General features: G+C 39.6%; 1 protein-coding gene across 4 annotated transcripts in view; it reads left to right on the plus strand.

The window, feature by feature from the left end:
• The window catches only part of KDM2A (lysine demethylase 2A), a 106,920-nt gene that overhangs the window by 5,411 nt on the left and 86,240 nt on the right, over nucleotides 1-15,269 (plus strand). The window contains exon 2 of one of the 4 annotated variants that reach the window (XM_077771460.1): nucleotides 1,396-1,418. The exons of 2 other annotated variants lie outside the window; for them this stretch is intronic. The gene's annotated coding sequence lies outside the window, so the exon portion shown is untranslated. One more of the 4 variants, XM_077771459.1, reaches the window with a different exon arrangement.

Below are 15,269 nucleotides of genomic sequence, written 5' to 3' on the forward strand. Positions count from 1 at the left end.
ATATGTATATACTTAACATAAATGACAGATGAACATATATATATATATTTATAGTATTTGGGCCATTAGTACAAATGAAAAAATGTCTAGTTAACTTTTTAAAAAATTTTTAATGTTTATTTATTTATTTTTGAGAGAGACAGAGCACAAGTAGGGGAGGGGCAGAGAGAGAAGGAGACACAGAATCTGAAGCAGGCTCTAGGCTCTGAGCTGTCAGCACAGAGCCCTATGTAGGGCTCGAACTCACGAACCCTGAGATCATGACCTGAGCCAAAGTCGGACGCTTAACCGACTGAGCCACCCAGGCACCCCTTTAGTTAACTTTAAAAATAAAGCTCATTCTGAATTCCAAGTTCTCCTACCTCTAATTCTGTCCTAAATCTTCTATTTCAAGGTTTTAGCTGGCTTTTAGATAGCTTTAAAGTTATAAAGTTGCAAGTGATGGGTGTTTGTGTTATTCTCAAATTTTGCTTTTGACCATTAAGCCAAAGAATTGATTTATTTACTATATACCATACAGAGAGCCATGCCATTATTTTATGTCTTTCAAAATTTTTCTTCTTGGTGGGCACCTGAGTGGCTCAGTTGGTTAAGCATCTGACTCTTGATTTTGTCTCAGGTTCATGAGATCAAGCCTCATGTCAGGCTCTGTGCATGGAGTCTGCTTGAGATTCTCATTCTCTCTCTCCCTCTCCCCCTCCCTCTCCCCCTCCCTCTCCCTCTCCTCCNAACGTTAAAAAAATTTTTTTTTCTTGGGAAATGGACATCCTTGAGTAGTTTTCATTAATTTGTTCTGTATAATCTCATTTTTGGAATACTTCTATATTGTTGCTTTGTGTTTTCATGTCAACAAGTGTTAGAATTCAGTAAGCATTTATGTGCTAAGTACTAGACTGGATTCTTTCATATACATTACCTTATTTAATTCTCAAAACTGCCTGTAAGGTAGATGGTATAGGTTTAAATTTTTTTTTTTAATGGAAATGGAACCTTTAGCTTGTGACTTGCCCAAGATCACAAAGTTGGTGAGGAATGGAACCAGACCTTGAACCCCATATTTCTTGTGTCATGCCTTGTCATTTTTCTAGCAGTGTTAACACAGAAAACAAATGATATCCACTCCTGTTGTAGAAAGTTGCAGACTGAGTACTTTCTCTTTTTTTGACACTGCTTTAAAATTTTTTTCCCCTCACCCATTCTAACATCCTAAATGAGATAGCTGCAGATATTTGACAGTGTTTTATCATGTTTAGAAAAAGTTGGCACATTCTTTTTGTGAACTTTGAACTTATTGCACTTGATCTATTAAAACAGCAGTATTTGTGCAGTTTGTGTATATGTCAAGCCTTTTATTTGCATGTCACTCATATCATTGTTTTCTGTTTTAAATTTTAGGTTCTTGGGGGTTTTCTCTATCTGTGAGTACTTGGTAAAAACTTAAACCATAAAGATAAAAGGCAGCAGATAGTGACCAAGCGAGTGGTTTTGGCAAATACAGTGGTGAAGGCCTCCTTCAGGTAGGTAGAGAGGAGGAGGGAAGAGGGTGGCCTTACAGGAGGTAAAGACAGCATAAGCTTTACTATGGAGTGGGACGCTTATTAGTCCTATTCTGAGGACATTCATTAGATTCGCAGGACTAAAGTAGATTTCTTTTGGGAGGCACTGTTCATAATGTTGGGAACATATTTTAAATAATTATGAAGGCCAGGTATGGGAAGTAGAGAGCCATTAGAAGTTGTGTTTTGTTTTTAATCAAATAGGAATTTGATCCAAGTGGTGTTTTAGGAGTAATATTTTTGCAGTGTCAGGTCTGGGATATGTCCAAAAGAATATTGAAATAAGTTATATCTCTTAAGGTGACAGGCACCTGACCTCTAGGGCAGTGGTTCTTGAAGTGTGGTTCCCTCACCAGCAGTATCAGCTTTATCTCAGTATACGGGAACATGTTAGAAATGCAAATTTGGGGGAACCTACTCTGTATTTACTGAATTAGAAACCCTGGGTTGGGGCCCAGCAATTTGTGCTTGAACAAGCCAGGTGATTCCGATACATGCAGAAATTTGAGAACCACTGTTCTGGGGTATAGTTAGTAGAAACAGAAAGGGAGGGAAAATGAAGGACTCACAAAACTTGATGACTGATGGTTAGCAGCATGTTATGATGGAAAAGAGTGCTTGATTGGGGATCACAAGTGCTGAGTCCTACTATCAACTTTATCACCAGCTGTTTTGACAAGAGAACTGGCCTGTCATGGAGGGAATTGTACTTAGGGATTTCTGAGGATTTTGGAGGCAAATGAAGAATTAAGGTGGATGCTGGGATTAAGTCTGGGTTATTAGGAAGATCAAGAGGGAGTTTTGAAAGGGAGAGGAGAGAATATTGGGTAGATGTTTTAGAAAACTGGAACAGATTAATTAAAGCAGGAGTTCTCAACTGGGTATGAGTTTGCCTCCTTGGGATATTTGGCAATATCTGGAGACATTTTTTTAAAATGTTTTAATGTTTTATTTATTTCTGAGAGAGAGAGAGACAGCATGAGTAGGGGAGGACCAGAGAGAGAGGGAGACACGGAATCCGAAACAGGCTTCAGGCTCTGAGCTAGCTGTCAGCACAGAGCCCGATGCGGGGCTCAAACCCACAAACCGTGAGATCATGACCTGAGCCGAAATCGCATGCTTAATCGACTGAGCCACCCAGGCACCCCGAGACATTTTTTTTTTTAATGTTTATTTATTTTTGAGAGAGAAAGAGAGACAGTGGGAGCAGGGGAGGGGTAGAGAGAGAGGGAGACACAGAATCTGAAGCAGGCTCTGAGGTGTCAGCACAGAACCAATGAGAGGCTTGAACCCATGAACTGTGAGATCATGACCTGAGCTGAAGTTGGATGCTTAACCAATTGAGCCACCCAGGGGCTCCCGGAGACATTTTTGATTGTCAGACTAGGGAAGTACCACTGGTATTCTAGTGAGTAGAGGCCAAGGGTGCTGCTAAAATATCCTGGATGCACAGGTCAACCCCCACAGCAGGGGGTTATCTAGTCCAAAATGTCGACAGTGTGAGATTGAAAACCATGACTTTCTGCTGTTAATCTTAGAGTTTTAAGTCTAACACAAAAAAAATCTCAAAAGCCCTCTCAAATTGTTTCCCAGGGCTTTTCCCAAAGTAACTATGAAGGGTTTTGTTGTTGTCAAATTTTCGCAAGACTAAATGGTTATGGAAAATCCTCAACCCAGGTGCCAATTCAATACTCCTTTTAACTTATCTTAAAATCAGCTTACTTGCATAACCAAAGTAAGTATTCACTGTCTTGAGGTCAATAATTAAGTTACAACAAGAAATTTCCTTCTGGTATTCTCTTTGAAGGATAGAAAAATGAGTTGAAAGCTGTGGTATTGAGGTAAGCAAATAGTGAAATATAGTGAATTGCCCTGTAGCTCAGTACCCTGTGACCATTCTTAAGAAACAACTTCATGGGGCACCTGGGTGGTTCAGTCGGGTAAGCGTCCGACTTCACCTCAGGTCATGATCTCACAGTTCGTGGGTTCGAGCCCCGCGTCGGGCTCTGTGCTGACAGCTAGCTCAGAGCCTGAAGCCCGCTTCACATTCTGTTTCTCCCTCTCTCTCTGACCCTCCCCTGCTCACGCTGCCTTTCTCCCTCTCTCAGAAATTTAAAAAATAAGAATACTAAAAAAAAATTTAAACAAACAACTTCATGAGCTGCTTGTGACCCTCAATGTAAATTCAAGGTAGCCCCAACCTTAATCCATCTCTTTATATCCCTGGATCACAGAAGTTAAGAACTCTTTCTGTCAGGGCAGTAATCTGGCCAACACACTCTTGTTTCTGACAGTGACTTCAAGAGAATTTAGATTCATAAATATAGTGATCATTTTACAGTACTTTTATAGTTTCCAAAGTACTTCTCTGTTTCTTGTGTCTTTTGATCATCTTCATCTTCTGATCATCATAATTCTGGGGGGCTGTCAGAACTTGGGGATGGCGGTACCATGTTGCACAATTCCCAAAGGTGCCATTCAGATATTTTAATCTATCTGAAAGATGCCCTTGGAATTGTGTAGTGAACAAAAGAAATGGTGAGCCTTTTTGAGTGGATAAGATAAAGGAATAGTCAGCCTGTGTATTTAAAACAAGGTAGGATAAAAAGTCCAAGCTGATGGATAATAGTACACATTAATTGAATGCATACTATGTGCTTGATGCTGTACTTTATACATATTAACTAACTTAATTCTCAGCAACCCTTTGAAATAGGTTGAAAGATGCCCATTTTCTGATTTGGAAACTGAGGCAAGTACAATTAAGTAACTTGTATGAGGTTATCCAGCCAACAAGAGAAAAGAGTCAGGATCCATAGTGGCAGTCTGGCTACCAAGCCTTCTAAACTACACTGCCTCTTTTTCTACTTTGTTGAGGGACAGTTTGTATATGTTTTATTGCTGAACTTCCGGTGTTCCCCAGGAAATCTTTTCTCTTTCAGGAGATTCATTTGCATAAATGTTTGTTCAGTGCTTTCACTGTGCCAGCTACTTGGGCCTGACTTTTTAGAACTTCCAAATACTGTGGTTTCAAATAGTGTTGAATGCTTTGAAGAAATTAAGAGGTTGATGAAATACAGTTGAACCTGGAACAACATGAGGGGTAGGGGCAGTGACCTTCTGCATAGTTGAAAATCCATGTGTTACTTGTGACTCCCCCAAAACTTAAGTGCTAATAGCCTGTTTTGACCGGAAGCCTTCCTGTAACATAAACAGTTGATTAACATGTTTTGTATGTTATGTATATTATATATTGTATTCTCTTTTTAAATGTTTATTTTGAGAGAGAGCGAGAGTGCACCCATGTATGTGTGTGAGTATGAGTGGGAGGTGAGGCAGAGAGAGGAGGAGAGAGAGAATCCCAAGCAGACTCCATGCTGTCAGCACAGAGCCTGATGCAGGGCTCATTCCCACGAACTGTGAGCTCATGTCCTAAGCCGAAATCAAGATGCTCAACTGAGTCAGCCAGGCACCACTATTGTATTCTTATAATAAAGTAAGTTAGAGAAAATGTCAAGAAAATCATAAGGAAGAGAAAATATTATTTACAATATTCTGCTATATTTATCGGAAAAAAATCTGCATGTAGTGAACCCATGTTGTTCAAGGGTCATCTGTACTTACTCGGGTAAGGATTGCTCCTTGAGACTGGATGATCACTAAAGGGTCGCTGAGAAGATGGCATTTTGTGACTGAGACCTGAAGGATGTGGAGTCATTCTTGTTAAGTTCAAGGGCTTAGGGGACCAGATCTGTATCAAAAGAGCTCTGGGTAGAGGGACCAGCTAATGTAAAGCCCTGTGGCATTAATAAGAAAGTATTACAAGCTAATGTAAAGCCCTGTGGTATTAATGAGAAAAAACTTTGTGTTAGACACTAAACAAAGACACTGGGATACAGTGATGAGCAAGACAGACGTGGTCCTTTTGTCATGAAGCTTACAGTCTGGTGGGGAAGTCAGTAATTAGATATTTCTACTAGTAACATCAGTTACGGTTGCGCAAAGGACTACAAAGGTAAATATAGGATGCAGTGAGAATATATAATAAGGTGACCAATCTAAACTTCAGGAGTGGGAGGAGGCATCAGAGAACACTTTTCCTGAGAAAGCCTTTAAAACTGACCTGAGGCGTCTGGATGGCTGAGTGCCCGACTTCAGCTTAAGTCATAATCTCGCAGTTAATGGGTTCGAGCCCTGTGTTGAGCTCTCAGCATGTAACTGGGTTTGTATTCTTGGTCTCCCTCTCTCTCTGCCCCTACCCACTCCCCCTCAAAAAGTTAATAAACTTAAAAAATAAAATAAAACTGAGACTTGAAGGATAAGAGGTAACCAGTCAAAAAGAAAGTGATATGCAAAAACCCTGAGGTTGGAAGGAATCTGATGTGCTTGAAGGACCTACCAACCAAACAAAATGAAAAAGTCTAATGGAACTGCAAAGTGGATGGAGGAGAGAGTTAAAATCTTGACAAGATAGTCAGGGGTCAGATCAAGTAGGGCTTTATCTTGAAGACAGTGGGAAGGCAGAAGTTTATCTGAAGACTAATATGGGTGGACTGATAAACATTTGCAAGATAGGGAAGGGATCCAGGAGGGAGAGAGAATGGATTGATGACACCAAGTGGGAGGCTACTGCAGTGGTTGAGTTAAGATGGCAGTATAGTTGAGAATGTGGGCAGTGGAATTTGAGAGGTTTTGAAATATTTAGAACACAGAATCATAGAACTTTGGTTCCTTGGATATGTGGGAGGGTGAGTTTAAGGGGGTACATGTAAATATGCCTCTCAAGATTTTCTCACGTGAGTGGTTTGTGGTGTAGTCCTTTTATCAAGATAGGACACACTGAAGGAAGAGCAGGGTTGGAGATAGAGGAGAAGAACATAAGCTCAGTTTTGAGTAGTTTCAATCTATCCAAATTCAATCAATTTGGATAGATTGAATGTGAGATACCAATAAGACATCTAGTAGAACTGTTGAGTAGATAACTGGTTCTGGGCCAAGGAAGGGCTTGTTGTGTTTTGCTGGCATAGGTATGGCCAGTGAGGTTGGGTGGACATGGAGCAGTGTACACAGGTGGTTGTGGGGGGGGGAGGGGGGTGCAGAGAAGTATGAGAAGAATCAAGAGTGGTGCCTTAGAAGCCAGGGAACTGTGGTACTGTTTATCAAGCACCGTGTTAAGCATTAGTGTATTTTTATTCAATAGTCATAACTATGAAGAAGGTGCTTTTATTATTTACATTGTGTAGATCAGGAAAATGACACAAGAAGGGACTATGTAAACACTTCATACTAATAGTGTAAAAAAAGAGGAGGGCAGTGGTCAGCTGAGGTGGATGCTACCCAGGTGCTGAGTATATATTGAAGACAGATTTTCATTGGGTTTGGAAACATAGAGGTTAATGGTGACTAAACGGGTTTCAGTGGCATTTGGGGACAGAAGATATTCTTCAAAATAAATGTGAGATTAAACAGACTATGAATGAAGAGACATTTAGAGACATTTGGCTGTGAACAGAGAAGGGGAGCAGGTTGTAGCTACAAGTTAAAGTGTAGGATCCAGAGAAGGCTCTCTCAGGTTTTTGTGTGTTACATTTTAAGGTGGAAGAGACCACTGCTTTTTTTTTTAACTTAAAAAAAAGTTTTAATGTTCATTTATTTTTGAGAGAGTGCAAGCAGGGGAGGGTCAGAGAGAAAGGGAGACACAGAATCTAAAGCAGGCTCCAGGCCCTGAGCTGTCAGCACAGAGCCTGATACAGGGCTTGAGCCCACGAACTGTGAGATCATGACCTGAGCCGAAGTGAGGTACTTTTACAGCTATTAAGACTGTAGTAGTCAGGGCGCCTGGGTGGCTCAGTCAGTTAAGCATCCGACTTCGGCTCAGGTCATGATCTCACAGTTCGTGTCCTGACAGCTAGCTCAGAGCCTGGAGCCTGCTTCGGATTCTGTCTCCCTCTCTCTCTGATCCTCCCCTGCTCACTCTCTCTCTCTCTCTCTCTCTCAGAAATAAATAAAAACCATTAAAAAAAATTAAAAAATTTTAAAAAATACTGTAGTAGTCAATTAGGGCCTGAATATCAGGCTAAGGAGTTTGTGCCTACAATGGCAAACCCTTAAGTTAACCAAGCCCTTAAAAACAATTTCCAAAAAGTAAGTTTTATTTTCACTAATTCCACACATGAAAAATTAAAGTTCATAGGGGTTCCTTGGCTGGTTCAGTCATAGAGCATACGGCACTTGATCACAGGTGGCTTAACCGACTGAGCCACCCAGGTGCCCCTGCTTTTTTTTTTTTTTTTTGGTGTTATCAACTATTATTCCTTTGTCTGTTATCCTTCATATTTATTCAGTAGCTAAGACCTGATGGATTTCTGCAATTCATCATTACATAGTTTCAACTGCCATTTAAATTAAAACATTTTTAATTTTATTTATCTATTTATTTTTTAAGTAGGCTCCACGCCCAGTGTAGACCTTGAACTCACAACCCTAAGGTTAAGAGTCAGATGCTCTACTGACTGAGGCAGCCAGGCGCCCCCTGTTATTTCTGAAGGTTTATGTTCTAAGGTTCTGATCATGTTGTTCCTGTTCTCTGTTGCTTTCCCGTTCTGTAGTTACTGGTGGCATGGGAGGGACACTGGGCTTTGGTTCATGTGACCTGGCTTTGAATTTCAGCTTATTAGATTAACCTTGATGAACCTTAATTTTTATTTTTTATTAAGTAAACTCTACCCCCAATGTGGGGCTTGAACTCAATGATCCTGTGATCAAGTGCTATATGCTCTATGACTGACCCAGCCAGGCACCCCTATGAACTTTAATTTTTCATGTGTGGAATTAGTGAAAATAAAACTTACTTTTTGGAAATTGTTAAGTGCTTGGTTAACTTAAGGGTTTGCCATTGTAGGCACAAACTCCTTACCCTGATATTCAGGCCCTAATTGACTAATACAGTCTTAATAGCTACTCCTCACTTATATATATGTTCCAGCCAAACCAGGCTACCTTCTTGTTTTTTTTCCACACACTTGTACTATTTTGTCTCCCTGTCTCCACCCTAGTTCTCATCTTCTCTTTTTTTTTTTTAAGGTGAAGCTTATCTTTTTCTATTTTCTTTTTTCTGTTCTGTTCTTTTCTTTCCTCCCTCCCTCCCTCTCTCTTTTCCTTCCTTCCTTCCTTCCTAAGCAGGCTCCATGCCCAGCACGGAACCCATGGCCTGAGTCAAAATCAAGAGTCAGATACTTAACTGAGGGAGCCACCCAGGTGCCCCTTTAGTTCTCATCTTCTAAAGCCCATTTGTGATATTGTTTCCTTAGTCCTGTGTATTGAAGGAAACTTCTTTCTCAAATCCTCATAATTTTTTTTCTCTGTACCCCTCCTGGTGTCTAACTGGGTACAAGATAGAAAATTTAATTATGTCTATATTAGGTACTCCATGAGGACAGGGCATGGTTTCCCTGGCATATACATAGCATAATACCATTTACATCATTGAGACTCATATTGCTGGTTGATTCACTTTTCATGAAGACCACGTATAATGTAATAAAATTAATCTACTCTATTTTGTGGTTGAATGCTGACAGTTATCAAGAGGGTGATGTTTCTTTATTTTTTAATTTTTATTTATTTTTGAGAGAGAAGGAGGGAGAGAGGGAATCCCAAGCAGGCTCCATACCGTCAGCACAGAGTCCGATATGGAGCTTGAAGTCACAAACTGTGAGATCCTGACCTGAGCCGAAACCAAAGTCAGACGTTTAACCGACTGAGGTGCCAGGTGGCCCAGGAGGGTGATGTTTAGAACAATCAAAGAGAAGGGGAGGCAAGGAGCAAGAGTTTGCCATGTCTGATTGCTCCGCTTGTTCTGGTCATTAGAGAAAGAAGGAACACACTACTCATTTCTTGAGACTGTCTGGTTACCCTTGCTCTCATACTGTGTTCAGGCTATTTTCATAATTAGTTTGGTTCCCCTGTTTGTTGATATTGGGAAATGGGTTTCGTAGATAATGGGCATGAGTGTTCATAGTCATTGCTTGACAGTGTGAAGAAGATAATTGACAGTCTTTTTGTCTTGTAGAGTTGAGTAGCAGCCTAGCAATATCACTCCTTTGAACCTTGAAAGGAGACACAGTGTTCACTTAACAGTAATAGTGCCTACCAGTATTCTTATGCACAAAGGTTTGAACATGGTTTATAAAATACCAAGGTACCATCCTTCAGACCCTTTTTATAGGCAAGCATCTTCCTGTTACACATTCTCATAAAATATCTCTCATGCATAACATTGATCAAAATTGCAACTTTATATTTACTTGAATTATTGTTGGATTGCTTCCCTTCAGATTGCAAACCTCCTTAAAGGCTGCTACAGTGCCTTTTCTCACTGTTTTATCCCCATGCTTGGTACAGTGTCTGGTCCACCGTAGGTGCTTGATAGGTTTTTTTTTTTTTTTCTGTGAATGTGTGTCTGTAAAATGCTCTCCCTCCCACCTCGTTCTGTCCTCTTGGAAAGCTCCTAATTATCGTCCAAAGCCCCCAGGTATTCTTCTCTTGAGTTCTTCTCACTTACATTCCTGAGGCACATTACATGAATTTCTGTTGTGGGACCAGTCACTTTGTGTTGTAATTATTTGACTGTGAGTCACTTTTCATCGATCTAGAGTAGACTTCTTTAAGGCAAGGAACATGTCTTATTTAAGTGCTCAAAAAAATATCTGTCGAATTGGACAAAATGTGTTGTCTACTTCCTAAAGATACTTGAAATATTTATAATAGCTGAACCCTAACAATGGAAGGAACCTTAGATTGGTAATCAGGAAGATTGTGTTAGTTATTCAGGCTTTATGTAATTCATCTGCGAGGTCTTTCTCAGTTCTGATAGTTTAGTTGTTTTCAAAGTGCTCCTGACCACGTCATCTGGGAGCTTCTTAGAAATGCAGATTCTCAGGTCCTAATCCAAACTTACTGAATCAGACACTCTGGGCTCAACAAGCCTACCAGGTGATTCTGGTAGATGGTAAAGTTTTAAGAATCAGTGGAATTATTTTAGTAGTTTGTCTGGTTTCTGCATGTTCAAAAGCAAATTATAGTTAGTGTAATTTAAACTTCATAGCTTAAAGGTTTTTTTGAAAATTAAAAAAAATTTTTTTTAACATTCATTTTTGAGTGAGAGAGTGTGAGTGGGGGAGAGGCAGAGAGAGAAGAGAGGGAGGCACAGAACCTGAAGCAGGCTACAGGCTCTGAGCTGTCAGCACAGAGCAGGCTATGAACCCACAAACTGTGAGATCGTGACCTGATCTGAAGTCGGACACTCAGCCAACTGAGCCACCCAAGTACCTCTTAAAAGTTATTTTTAAAACTTTTCTTGGGGTGCATGGGTGGCTCAGTTGGTTGTGCATCCAACTTTGGCTCAGGTCATGATCTCACAGCTCATGAGTTCGAGCCCTGTGTCAGGCTCTGTGCTGACAGCTTGGAGCCTGGAGCCTGCTTTGGATTCTGTCTCTGTCTCTCTCTGCCCCTTCCCTGCTCTCATGATCTCTCTGTCTCTGTCTCTCTCTGCCCCTTCTCTGCTCTCATGATCTCTCTCTCTCCCCCCCACCTCAAAAAATAAATAAGCATTAAAAAAATTAAAAGGAAAAAAAACCCAAAACACTTTTCTTCATATATATTTCCTACCAGTTGAATTTTGAACTTTTTTCTAAACTACTGATCATAGCTATATATATCTAGAGTATCTTTGAATGAGAGGCAGTCAATTTGGAGGTATTTGAAGACTGCTGCTTAATGTTGCTTGCAAAAGCAAAATAGGTGTGTGTGTATTTATATCTTTATATATGTACCTAGCACACACACATGCTTTTCTATCAGTGGAAACGACTCCGTGATTGGTTAAAGGAAGGGAGGAAAGGTAAAGTACAGGCCTTAATTAGGCAGACTGGAATGAATGGTATGGCAGAATGAGACATATCAAAAAGTAGAGGTTGTTTTTTGCAGTCGCAGATATACATGCTTATTCGCTTTCTATACCAAGGAACTTAATTTATTTTAATTCTAGTATAGTTACCATAGGATGTTAAATTAGTTTTAGGTGTACAGTGTAGTGATTACCAAGGTGCTTTCTTAGCAATAAATGTTTGCCTCAGTGTTACCTGTGACGGGTTGTTGTGGACTAAAAAGTGCTTATTTTTGGTATTCATTGATTTCCTGTAGAGGGAGTTGCACACTTCACTGATAGAAGCCATTTAAAATCCTATCTCAGACATATATTTTGTGCTTGGTACCATGCGAAGTGCTTCATATGTGGCCCACTTCCACCATTGTTGTTTCGGCTGAATACCTTGAGTTTAAATTTACTCCTGGTTAAATAAAGGGAATCTTTAAGAAATTGAATTCCTAAAAAGAACTCCCTTTAAGATACAGTGTTGCTGCCTGGTTACATGCTTTCAGGATTTAGTAAACATTTGGTTCCCTTTTCTTTTTGTACCTTTAGTTATAAAACATCTCAGACTTTCTAAGTTGAAGGAGCCTATGCTTTAGTCTTTCTTTACAGGGAAGTTGGTTTTTTTCATTAATTCTTATAATTGCCTTTCTCCACGTCTTTTCTACCTATTAACTATTTTTTAGTGTGGTTATTAAAAGTATAGGAATTATCATAGGTTCAGAAGTTTGTTCTTTTTGGTGTTATGCTCACTTATTTAACAAACATTGTCAGGGGTGCCTGGGTGGCTTAGTCGGTTGAGTGTCCGACTTCAGCTCAGGTCATGATCTTGCGGTTCGTTGGTTCAAGCCCCATGTCGGGCTCTGTGCTGACAGCTAGCTCAGAGCCTGGAGCCTGTTTCGGATTCTGTATCTCCCTCTCTCTCTGACCCTCCCCTGCTCATGCTGTCTCTGTCTCTCTCTCAAAAATGAATAAAAAACATTAAAAAAAATAACAAACATTGTCAGGCATACTCTTGGTGTGTAATGAATGTACTGTGTATATAGAAATGAGTATTTTGTATTGTACCCTGTTCTCATAGTCTGATAAGAGCCATATAAACAAAGTATAGAGGCAAGAGAAAGGAGAGAAAGACTAAGAATTTCAAAGAGGAGGTAACTACTAAGTTGGGTATTAGAACATTAAGTATGGTCCAAGCATGTCAGAGGGCAAGGAAGGAAATTCCAAGTAGAGGAAGCAGCATGTCCAGAGGCAAATACATATGAGACAGCATTACAAGCTCTAAACAGCATTGCCAGTAGTTTAGAGTTACTGGAACTTAAGGAGGGGAGGGAGTCTGAGATGCAAAGAGTCACTCATATAATGTTGTATATACTTTATTCAGTTGGTAACAGGAAGATGTTAGAGGAACTGTAAACGTGGGAGAGGCCTGGTCATACTTTTGTTTTAGAGAGATCACCCTTGGAGGGGATTGTGGAAGATAGGCTGGTAGGGGGAAAATTGCAGAGGCAAGGAAATGAAATAAGAATCTACTATTATAAGTAACTTTTATTATTTTGTAATTTATTTATATTAAGAGAGAGAGAGCGCGCGCGCGATAGTACAAGCAGGTGAGGGGCAGAGAGGAGAGACGGAATCCCAAGCTAGCTCTGTGCCATATGCACAGAGCCCGATGCGAGGCTCCAACTCACGAACCATGAGGTCATGACCTGAGCCGATATCAAGAATTTGATGCTTAACCAACTGAACCATCCAGGCGCCCCAAGAATCTACTGTAATAGTTTAGAAAGAAATGATAACTAGAGGTTTGGAATCAAGAATGGAGATGGAAGCTAGACTGAGTCAAGGTATTTTGGCACACAGTTGATGGGACTTGGTGATCTCATTGGATATTCTTGGAGAGGAGATGACTTCTGGGTTCTTGGCTTTAGTTCTTGGTTTATGGGTAGTGCCATTAACTGGGGGAGAATACCGTGGTTCACAGGTAAAAATATAATTTTGAGTTATTTATATTAATCTTTACATCTATGGTAGTATTTCATTCACCAGTTTTGGAGTGCACTTTATGAACAACCCTACCAGAGATTCTTGGCTGATGTAATGAGGTATCAGCATAGATTTAGGTGATTTTTATTGGGTAAAACTAGGTCAGAAACCATTTTATTTTAATTACTATATGTTTTATTCTCTAAGCCTTCTACCTTACACTTGCCCAAGTCAAAGGCTAGTCATACAACATTGATTCACTTGGTTTGTGAGCTCTTTCTCAGTTTATCTCCCTCTGTTTGTATTGTTACCCCATGTTGTCTTCTATATCATTTATGAAAATTTTAGGAACTGTCCCTAACATTATGTTATGGGGGACACATTTGGAGATACCCATTTTCTTCTGTACTTTCTTTGTTTTTTTACCAATTCTTCATATATGGTATAGAATTATTCTAGATTCTATATTTTAAAAATTCTGAGGCGCTTGACTGATTCAGTTGGTAGAGCATGTGGCTTTTGATCTTGGGATTGTGAGTTTGAGCCCCACATTGGGCATAGGGTTTAATTAAAAAAAAAAAAGATGCATTGTAAAAATTCTGTACAAAGCCTTACTAAAGGTTTTTATAATTCCTAATAAATTTCTTGAGTTTCTCCCTTTATGTAATCCATGTGGCCATTATAATAGCACATTCAGGAAAGCCCCTCTTGATACTTATGCCATCTATCTGTCTGTCTGTCTGTCTGTCTATCTATCTATCTATCTATCTATATTTTTTAAAGTTGATCTGAAGCAGGCTCTGTGCTGACAACAGAGAGCCCAATGCCAGGTTCCAACTCACAAACCGTGGGATCATGACCTGAGCCAAAGTCAGGCACTCAACTGACTGAGCCACCCAGGTGCCCCATGCTTGTGCCATCCTAACTCAAGTTGGAACTTTGTACCAGCTGTGAGCCAAAGAACTCCACTGGGTAAAAGTAGAATAGGAATTTCTAAGCCATGGTCAAGTGTGTGTGATGGTTTTAGATGAAGGAAGATAGCACATCTCTATGCCTCTCAGCCTTTTCTGTGTAAGAATAGCCTTCTTTCATTTTTCACAGGTTGAGAGCTTTCTAATCACCTAGCTGTATTTTCTTAATTTGATGACTTAGTTTAAGACCCATCTGAAAACAAAACTATTGGCTAAAATTTCTCAATCTTGTTCTATTATAATAATCATTTGAATGACTATGTGTACCTGCCTATATTAATAAAATTTATTGGCTTCTGCTAAAGCTCTAATGGGAGTAGAATGGCAAGCTGACACATGTCTGTTTGAATCAAAATCTGTCTGTTCATTTCACAAGCATCTGATAGGTTCATTGCCACAGTATTTTAAACCAGAAACACTGGCTTAGCTGTGAAATAGTCTCTATTCAGTTTCTGAAAAGAGAAGTTCCTTTGGGTATAATGTTTTTTATATGCCATTAAATTCTAAAAATAGTTTATTGGCTAGTTGTACTCTAAAATTGTTATTAAATATAGGGATAATACAAAGGACTTGAGAAAAATTCAAAAGAATTTTCCCATGGGTAAAATTTTATTTACCTTTTTCCATATTGATCAGTCTTTTGGATGTAATAGTGATGACTTCCACAATTTATTAATGTTCTTTCTTTCTTCCTTTTACTTTGATAGAATCAATATTTTTAAGAGGATTTCTGCCCCCCACACACACCCTGTGATAAGTTACATATGCTGGTTGCAAAAAATACAGGAAAGTCACTCATAATCCCTGACTTAACCAGCATCACCA

Source organism: Crocuta crocuta, unplaced genomic scaffold (assembly GCF_008692635.1).
Source record: "Crocuta crocuta isolate KB4526 unplaced genomic scaffold, BGI_CrCroc_1.0 scaffold647, whole genome shotgun sequence".
NCBI classification, from domain to species: domain Eukaryota; kingdom Metazoa; phylum Chordata; class Mammalia; order Carnivora; family Hyaenidae; genus Crocuta; species Crocuta crocuta.